Source organism: Lolium rigidum, chromosome 6 (genome assembly GCF_022539505.1).
Source record: "Lolium rigidum isolate FL_2022 chromosome 6, APGP_CSIRO_Lrig_0.1, whole genome shotgun sequence".
Classification (NCBI taxonomy): domain Eukaryota; kingdom Viridiplantae; phylum Streptophyta; class Magnoliopsida; order Poales; family Poaceae; genus Lolium; species Lolium rigidum.
The window spans coordinates 269,643,926-269,653,890 of NC_061513.1; the positions used below are offsets into that span (position 1 = coordinate 269,643,926).

At 50.2% G+C, this 9,965-nt stretch overlaps 1 pseudogene; it reads left to right on the plus strand.

Annotated features, from left to right (window-relative positions):
- Positions 1-202: 202 nt before the first annotated feature.
- Positions 203-1,655, plus strand: LOC124664130 (annotated as a pseudogene).
- The last annotated feature ends 8,310 nt before the right edge of the window (positions 1,656-9,965 follow it).

A 9,965-nucleotide genomic window follows, 5' to 3' on the forward strand; every position in this document is an offset into this window, starting at 1 on the left:
ACCTGGAGAACATCGGTGACACCGACACATTTTGTCGCTACTGGCGAAGCACACCCATCGCCATAGACGAAGCTGTCAAGAATCGAGTTCCATCTATGTTGCAGGCACATAAATAGGCGTTGGTGTTCTGAGATATCTCACAACACCAACCGAACACTACTCCTGTCTGCTGCGTCCGGTACTTGTTAGGTGACTACTGACGATGGACAGCTCTTCTGATGCTCACAGGTGCAGTGGCTACTGGTCTTGACCTTTCTTGTACCCTCCGTTTTAGTAAATAAACTCTGCTACGCTATGCTACTCAACTGCTATTTGTTTGCACATTTTGTCTCGAGATGACATGATAAGTTGACTGCTGAGACCCCATTGTTAAGAATTTTCTACGCTTCTACTACTAGTAATTGATGGCTTGATGCAGGAAATTTAAACAATTAATTGATTTAAGTCTGATGCAGCATGGAGCTAGCAGTTGTGTTTCTTCATAATTGTCTGCTACATTGCACATTTGCACAATCATGAACACACACGCAATGCAACACATAACTTTTTCTTTGGACTGATGAGGACTTGTTTGACATGCAGCCGGAACAAGTGCGCTGCGTGCTACCGCGAGTTCAACCGGATGGAGCACCTGGTGGAGCACATGCGTCTCTCGCACCATTCGGCGCACGAGCCACGGTGCGGCGTCTGCGGCAAGCACTGCCGCTCCCTCGACGCTCTCCGCGACCACCTCGGTTTCGGCAGCGTCCTCCCCAAGGCCGGCTGCGCGAGTGTCTTCACCGCCCGCGGCTGCCAGCTCTGCCTCGCCGTCTTCCCTGCCTCTGGAGCCCTCCGTGCCCACCGCGCCACCTGCCAGCTCTCCAGCGCTCCGACGCAAAGCCAGCTCACCCGAAGTATGTCAAGAATGAGCATCCAGGGAGGCGGCCATGGAGGTGCGGTGGCGCTGGGGTGCAAGATGGTGGGCGGCGGCAGCGACGGGACACTGGACGTGTGCGCGCGCGTGTGCCTCATCGACGAGCACGAGAACATCCTCTACGAGTCCTTCGTGAAGCCGCTCATCCCGGTGACGCACTACCGGTACGAGATGACTGGAATCCGCCCAGAGCACCTCCGCGACTCAGCCACGACGGTGAAGCAGGCGAGGAAGCGGGTAGAGGACTTCCTCCTCAATGGCGAGGATCCGTGGAAGATCCGCACGGCACGCGGCGGCGCGAGAATCCTGGTTGGCCACGGGCTGGACCATGATCTCAACGGGCTAGGCATGGACTACCCGGCGTACCTGAAGCGGGACACGGCGACGTACCCGACGCTGATGAAGACGAGCAGCAGGATGATGAGCAACTCGCTCAAGTTCCTGACGAAGAGCTGCCTTGGGTACGAGATACAGAACGGTGGGCACCAGCACCCTTACGATGACTGCGTGGCGGCCATGCGGCTGTACAAGAGGATGCGCGCGCTGAGGCATGGCCTCAAGGGGGAGATGAAGTGGTGCGCGGGGCCGCCGCCGGCGAGCGTGGCGGAGGCGTTCCCGGCGTGGAGGCAGCGGGAGCTGGAGCGCATGTCGCCGGAGGAGCTGCTGAGGATGTCCAAACCCGACTATCGCTGCTGGTGCTTGGACGACGTCTAGTCGATCGTGGTGGACTGGGCGGTGCTGATTGCTGACGGAGGGAAGATGCTGCTGCCTTGCCTGCCTACCGAAGTCGATTCTTTTTGCCTTATAATTTGCTGATGATAAAGCAAGGTAGTTGCCGTATGACGTGGCAAATAAATCACTCGTAGTTTGGTCAAATTTTTTGCGCCCAACAGAAACTTCGTGTCACCACATGACCACAACATGAGTTGGTAGAGTATCTAGAAACAGAGATGGACTTTTTTTTTTAAATAAGGGTAGGGTGATAGCACCCTAAATTTTCTAATCGTCCTCCCTGTCCGTCGCCGCCAATGGATCAGGTGCGCAAGGTCGCACTCATAACTACTATACTAAACCTTAACAGCCTCGATTTTTCATAGATTTTTGGATTATTTTTGAGATTAACAGCATGCTGAAAGTTATTCTTACTAATGTCTGGATGGTCTGCTACTAGGATGCCTCGTGTGAGCTAAAGTAAAATCAGGGACTGTGCCGCCGGTTGGATGCCCAGATTGGATGGGGGTTGTTCGGAGAAAGAAGCAAGGATCGTGTCCGGCAGTGGAGCGGCCGCTGTGGCCTTCGGAGACTCATCGAAAATTTGTGCCGCCGCCCCTACGTAGTCATTGCAGCTTACACGACACGTCCATCGAGTACGGAGTTCCTTCGTCTGAAACAGGCGCTACCTATACACACTAGCTGAATAACGAGGATTACAATGGCTTTATTTTATTCGAATGAGACAATTTTTTAATATATATAATGAAGAACGGGTATGATGGACTGACTCGATCACCAGAAGCTTCACTAGCGAGTCATGAAAAGATATCAACGGTGGTGTGCTCAAAGCACACAGACAATGCATCGAGGCTCGGAGACGTGAGGGTACTTAGCTCCAGATGTACGAAACAATGGTGACAAACCGGTGGAGGATCATGACGAGAAATTGGAGGAGACTGACGCGACGGAACCTTACTACCGGAGACAGAGAAGACGATCACAACCACAACACCCAAATATGATTTGCTGCAGTGTTTGACTATTTGTTCTTCCCGGTGCAACGCACGGGCACTTTTGCTAGTTCTTACTAATGTTGTGATTTTTATGTGTAGTATTTTAGCACTCTCTAGCATTTTAATAGGCTTTAAAGCACCTATATAATTCTTTTTGTCTTCCTTAGGAGTGTGGCTCTAGCGATTGTATAGGAACAGTCCAAAGGTCCGCCGCTTAACGAATGCTTCAGTTGACTAGCTGATTTGCCCCCACCACTGCCGTTCCTTCTCCCTGTTTCTCTGCATCGTGGCCAGTGCCGCCCTCCTCCCCTCTCTGCCCACGTCTAGTGTCATCCTCCTCCCCTCCCTGGCACGTCCAGCGTCGCCGCGCGGTGCCCCGCCTCCTCCTCCTCTTTCGTTTCCCTACCACCGCGGTTGTCGAGTGCGCGCCCATGAAACCCTATTGGTGCCCCGCGCTTGGTCGGCGGTGTTTCTCCGACGCCGCGCACCTCCGGCTGCTCCTCCTCATGGAGGATAGGTTTCTCTACTTCACCTGCTTCTCCCCCTCGGCCTCCCCTGGCTCATGCTCCGCTACATCGGCGCCCACACCCCCATCACTCGGTGGACGAGGTCTATCTCAACTCCACCGTCTGGCTCAGTCATGGTCTCTGGCACGCCGCTGCCGCCGGCCAGGGCTCCCGCGCGCCACCGGACCGGGGATTCCCAGTTTGCCGCCGCTACGTGTCCCGTGGCCACCAGTCCATGCCTCATCACGTCGCTAGGGCTCATCCACAATACGGTGAGATCCTCTCTAATCTCACCTCTTCCTCGCTCTCAAGTGGCGCAGGCGGCCTCGAGCACGTCCCCAGCAGTGAAGCCAACGACTGCGGCGTGATGGAGAAGGAGCAGGATGCCGTAGAGGTGGGTCTCCAGGCGACCAGGCTGGAGGGGCTGGGCGCGTGTGTGGTCGTGGTTGGTCTGCCGGCGAGGACGCGGCGCAGACGCAGGACGATCATGTGGCAGAGGTGGGCTGTCGGCGACAACTGGTGGAGGTGGCCAGCCAGGCAGCCACACGAGTTTTGGGGCGACTCCATGGCCATGGGCACGTGGAGCACGAGCATAGCGGCGGCCATCTGCCAGTCCAGGTGACACATTCCTCTGCCTACCTTTCCTCCTTCCTCCGATCTGATCTTCTCTCCCATTTTTTTTGTTCAATCAAGTCAGGCAGAGCGTGCTGCCCCGTCGCGATGTTCCTTGACTGCGGCCAACCACATAAATCTCTTGCGTTGGTGGGTCGTTGCGGCCCTGTGGAGGCGCAGTCACATTGTGGCATAGGGTCTTGATGGGGAACGGCGCGCGGACGACCCTGGTGAGGGGCTTGAGCTTGCTGAAGCGGAACTCCACGCTCTGGACGACTGTTTAATAGTTTGGAACTGAACTTTACTGGGATAATTAAGGGGGAGGAGAACAACCACTCTCCCATATTCTGCCGGTATGCCTCTGCCCCTATATCTAAATCAGGAAATCGCTGAGGTGGTGGCAATTAGTTCCTGTCTTGATTATGTTCGGAAATAGATATCTGCGATTTTTTGGCTAAACTGGTTTATGTTGCGTGGCTGATTTTAAGGAAACTTGCAAGTTAAAGGGTTTGATTATTTCCCTACATATGCACATCGTTGTAGGTTTGTCGCGGAATTCTGACTTTTGATTCTATCTACTCCTCCACCACTTCTCAATCTCCTCACTTCTCCTCCCACCACCAGCACCAGCACCACCACCACCACCTCCTCACTTCTTCTCCACCACCACCACGTCCTCCTCCTCCTCCTCCCTTCTTCTCCGGCGACCACCACCACCTTCTCCTCCTCCTCCGGCGACCACCATCACCTCCTGCGGCGACCACCACCACCTCCGGCCACCACCATCACCACCACCACCACCACCCCATCCTCCTCCTCCGGCCGGCCACCACCATCACCAACGCCACCACCATCACCAACACCACCACCACCACCACCACCACCTCCTCCTCATCCTCCTCCTCTGGCCAACACCACCACCACCTCCTCCTCCTCCTACTCCGGCCAACACCACCACCACCACCGCCACCACCACCACAAACCACCACCACCTCCTCCTCCTCCCCCCCCCACCACCACCACCTCCTCCTCCTCCTTTCTTCTCCGGCGACCACCACCATCTTCTCCTCCTCCTTCGGCGACCACCATCACCTCCTCCGGTAACCACCACCACCACCACTTCCCCCTCCTCCTCCTCCGGCCGGCCACCACCATCACCAACGCCACCACCATCACCAGCACCACCACCACCACCACCTCCTCCTCCTCCTCCTCCCCCACCACCTCCTCCGGCCGGCCGGCCTCCTCCTCCACCAACCCCACCCCACCATCACCGGCCAAATTCCGGTGGCCCCAGATCTATATCTAGATCTAGATCTGGCCGCCACTTTTTTTTTAAATTCGAAAAAAAACTGTGGCGCATATTGACCTAGTGCGCCACCGAAGTTTCAAAAATTATGTGGCGCATGTATATGTGCGCCACAAAATTCAAATACTAGTCGCATGGCAACTGTGACGACCTGGATATGCGCCACAGAATTCAATTTTGGTGCGCCACAGATAGCCTATTTTCCACTAGTGAGATGCTCTAACCCTTCCAATTTCTAAAATCCTAGTGAGGAGGCCATGTAACTGACATGGTCAACTGTTCGGCTCACCGTGATCCAGAAGTTTCCGATTCAGTCGTTGAGGAGGTGCCCGAGGCAGAGGACAGCGGGGCTCGGGCCAGGCTTTGCTGCATGGGGTGTAGAAGTAGCATGGAGAGGGAGGAGACATGTCAGGGGATTAAATAACCGTGATGGCATCGTGGGAGGTGGTTAGGTGGGAAAAATGATTAGCGTGGTGGATGTTGTCCGCTCGCGTCAGACGAACCGGTACGAGAAAATAGCAAGACACGAAGGCGATCAGGAGGCGGCTCTAAAACCCATCTAGGGTTTTATCCCTCTCGCCGGCGATGCTGCCAGTCCTCCCCGCCTCCGGTGGCCTTGGGGCCTCGGAGGTGTGGCGGACCGCGGCCTCTCACCGGCGGGAAGGTTTCAGTTCTTCGTTTAGTTTGTTTTCAGTGTCTTCTTCGGGATGGTGAGGCGGCGGCTACTTCCTGAAGTCAGAATAAGGTCCTCCCCGTCCTATCCTCGCTCCGGTGGTCCATCTAGCGCCGGCGGAGGGCGTGTGTAGTTGTGTGTCTAGCGGATATCTCGTGATCCGGTCGTCTTTCGTGATCGATCGTGTGGTTTCAGGTCAATCTCTTCCGACCTATGGTTTTCATCTTTGGCGATGGTTGCTACTCTGGTGCGCTGGTCCTTTGGGACCTTAGCACGACGACTTTCCGTCTGTCTACTACAACAAGCTCTATTACGACAAGTTTTGCCTGGCTCCGTTGATGGATGGGCGAGGACGGCGGCTGATGTCTACGGGAGCTTCTATTCTTGTAGACAGTGTTGGGCCTCCAAGAGCAGAGGTTTGTAGAACAGCAGCAAGTTTCCCTTAAGTGGATCACCCAAGGTTTATCGATCTCACGGAGGAAGAGGTCAAAGATATCCCTCTCATGCAACCCTCGCAACCACAAAGCAAGAAGTCTCTTGTGTCCCCAACACACCTAATAGGTGCACTAGTTCGGCGAAGAGATAGTGAAATACGGGTGGTATGAATAAGCGGTAGCAACGGCACCGAGAAAAGTGCTTTGCCCGGGACGAGTAAACAAGCGAGTAGTAACGCAGCGGTAGTAACGCAGCGGTAGTAACGCGATAAAACGAGTAAACAAGCAGCGATAGCGATATTTAGGAACAAGGCCTAGGGATTAGACTTTCACTAGTGGACACTCTCAACATTGATCACATAACAGAATAGATAAATGCATACTCTACACTTTTGTTGGATGATGAACACATTGCGCAGGATTACACGAACCCTCAATGCCGGAGTTAACAAGCTCCACAATAATGCTCATATTTTAGTAACCTTTAGTGTAAGATAGATCAAAAGACTAAACCAAGTACTAGCATAGCATGCACACTTCGTCACCTTCATGCATATGTAGGAGGAATAGATCACATCAATATTATCATAGCAATAGTTAACTTCATAATCTACAAGAGATCATAATCATAGCATAAACCAAGTACTAACACGGTGCACACACTGTCACCTTTACACACGTGCGAGGAGGAATAGAACTACTTTAATAACTTTGCTAGAGTAGCACATAGATAAATTGTGATACAAACACATTGCAATCATAAAGAGATATAAATAAGCACCTCACTATGCCATTCATCGGTGAATAAGTATTACGTGAAATATAGCCTAAGAGACCCACACGGTGCACACATCTGTCACCTTTACACACGTGGGACAAGGAGTCTCCGGAGATCACATAGGTAAAACTCACTTGACTAGCATAATGACATCTAGATTACAAGCATCATCATATGAATCTCAATCATGTAAGGCAGCTCATGAGATTATTGTATTGAAGTACATAGGAGAGAGATGAACCACATAGCTACCGGTACAGCCCCGAGCCTCGATGGAGAACTACTCCCTCCTCATGGGAGCAGCAGCGGTGATGAAGATGGCGGTGGAGATGGCAGCGGTGTCGATGGAGAAGCCTTCGGGGGCACTTCCCGGCTCCGGCGGGGTGCCGGAACGGAGACTCCCGTCCCCCGGATCTTGGCTTCGCGATGGCGGCGGCTGCGGAAGGTTTTCCGTATCGTCGTTTTTCGTCTCGGGGGTTTCGCGACGGAGGCTTTATATAGGCGAAGAGGCGGCGCGAGGAGGGTCGAAGGGGTGGCCACACCATATGGCGGCGCGGCCGGGGCCCGGGCCGCGCCGGCCTATGGTCCGGGGGCCCGGTGCCCCCCTCTCGGTCCTTCCCGGGTGTTCCGGATGCTTCCGGTGAAAATAGGAACACTGGGTCTTCGTTTCGTCCAATTCCGAGAATATTTCGTTACTAGGATTTCTGAAACCAAAAACAGCGAGAAAACGAGGAACCGGCACTTCGGCATCTTGTTAATAGGTTAGTTCCGGAAAATGCACGAATATGACATAAAGTGTGCATAAAACATGTAGGTATCATCAATAATATGGCATAGAACATAAGAAATTATCGATACGTCGGAGACGTATCAAGCATCCCCAAGCTTAGTTCTGCTCGTCCCGAGCAGGAAAAACGATAACAAAGATAATTTCTGAAGTGATATGCCATCATAACCTTGATCATACTATTTGTAAACATATGTAGTGGATGCAGCGATCAAAACAATGGTAATGACATGAGTAAACAAGTGAATCATAAAGCAAAGACTTTTCATGAATAGTACTTCAAGACAAGTATTAATAAGTCTTGGATAAGAGTTAACTCATAAAGCAATAAATCAAAGTAAAGGCATTGAAGCAACACAAAGGAAGATTAAGTTTCAGCGGTTGCTTTCAACTTGTAACATGTATATCTCATGGATAATTGTCAACATAGAGTAATATAACAAGTACAATATGCAAGTATGTAGGAATCAATGCACAGTTCACACAAGTGTTTGCTTCTTGAGGTGGAGAGAGATAGGTGAACTGACTCAACATAAAAGTAAAAAGAATGGTCCTTCAAAGAGGAAAGCATCGATTGCTATATTTGTGCTAGAGCTTTTATTTTGAAAACATAAAGAGAGCATAAAAGTAAAATTTTGAGAGGTGTTTGTTGTTGTCAACGAATGGTAGTGGGCACTCTAACTACCTCATCAACCAGACTTTCAAGAGCGGCTCCCATGAAGGACGTTATCTCTACCAACAAGGTAGATCATCCCTCTTCTCTTTTGTTTACACATGTACTTTAGTTTAGTTTTTGTTTATTTATGGATGACACTCCTCCCAACCTTTTGCTTACACAAGCCATGGCTAACCGAATCCTCGGGTGCCTTCCAACAATCACATACCATGAAGGAGTGTCTATTTGCAAAATTAAGTTGCTTACTGATGAATCAGAGCAAAACACGTGAAGAGAATTATTAATGCAAGTTAATTAATCGGGGCTGGGAACCCCATTGCCAGCTCTTTTTGCAAAATTATTGGATAAGCGGATGTGCCACTAGTCCATTGTGAAAGTCTATCAGAAGTAAATGACAAGATCGAAAGATAAAACACCACATACTTCCTCATGAGCTATAAAACATTGACACAAATCAGAGGTGATAAATTTTGAATTATTTAAAGGTAGCACTCAAGCAATTTACTTTGGAATGGCGGAGAAATACCATGTAGTAGGTAGGTATGGTGGACACAAATGGCATAGTAGTTGGCTCAAGGATTTTGGATGCATGAGAAGTATTCCCTCTCGATACAAGGCTTAGGCTAGCAAGGTTATTTGAAACAAACACAAGGATGAACCGGTGCAGCAAAACTCACATAAAAGACATATTGTAAACATTATAAAACTCTACACCGTCTTCCTTGTTGTTCAAAACTCAATACTAGATATTATCTAGACTCTAGAGAAACCAAATATGCAAACCAAATTAGCAAGCTCTAAGTGTTTCTTCATTAATGAGTGCAAAGTATATGATGCAAGAGCTTAAACATGAGCACAACAATTGCCAAGTATCACATTATCCAAGACATTATAGCAATTTACTACATGTATCATTTTCCAATTCCAACCATATAACAAATTAACGAAGAAGAAACTTCGCCATGAAAATTAAAAGCTAAGAACACATGTTTTCATATGAACCAGCGGAGCGTGTCTCTCTCCCACACAAGCATTTATTCAAACAAAAACAAAAACAAAAGCACACAGACGCTCCAAGTAAAGTACATAAGATGTGGCCGAATAAAAATATAGTTTCAAGAGAAGGAACCCGATAATTTGTCGATGAAGAAGGGGATGCCTTGGGCATCCCCAAGCTTAGACGCTTGAGTCTTCTTAGAATATGCAGGGGTGAACCACCGGGGCATCCCCAAGCTTAGAGTTTTCACTCTCCTTGATCATAGTATATCATCCTCCTCTCTTGACCCTTGAAAACTTCCTCCACACCAAACTCGAAACAAACTCATTAGAGGGTTAGTGCATAATCAAAAACTCACATGTTCAGAGGTGACACAATCATTCTTAACACTTCTGGACATTTCTCAAAGCTACTGGAAGGTAATGGAACAAAGAAATCCACCCAACACAGCGAAAGAAGCAATGCGAAATAAAAGGCAGAATCTGTCAAAACAGAACAGTCCGTAAAGATGAATTTTAAAAGGGCACCATACTTGCTCAAATGAAAATGCCCA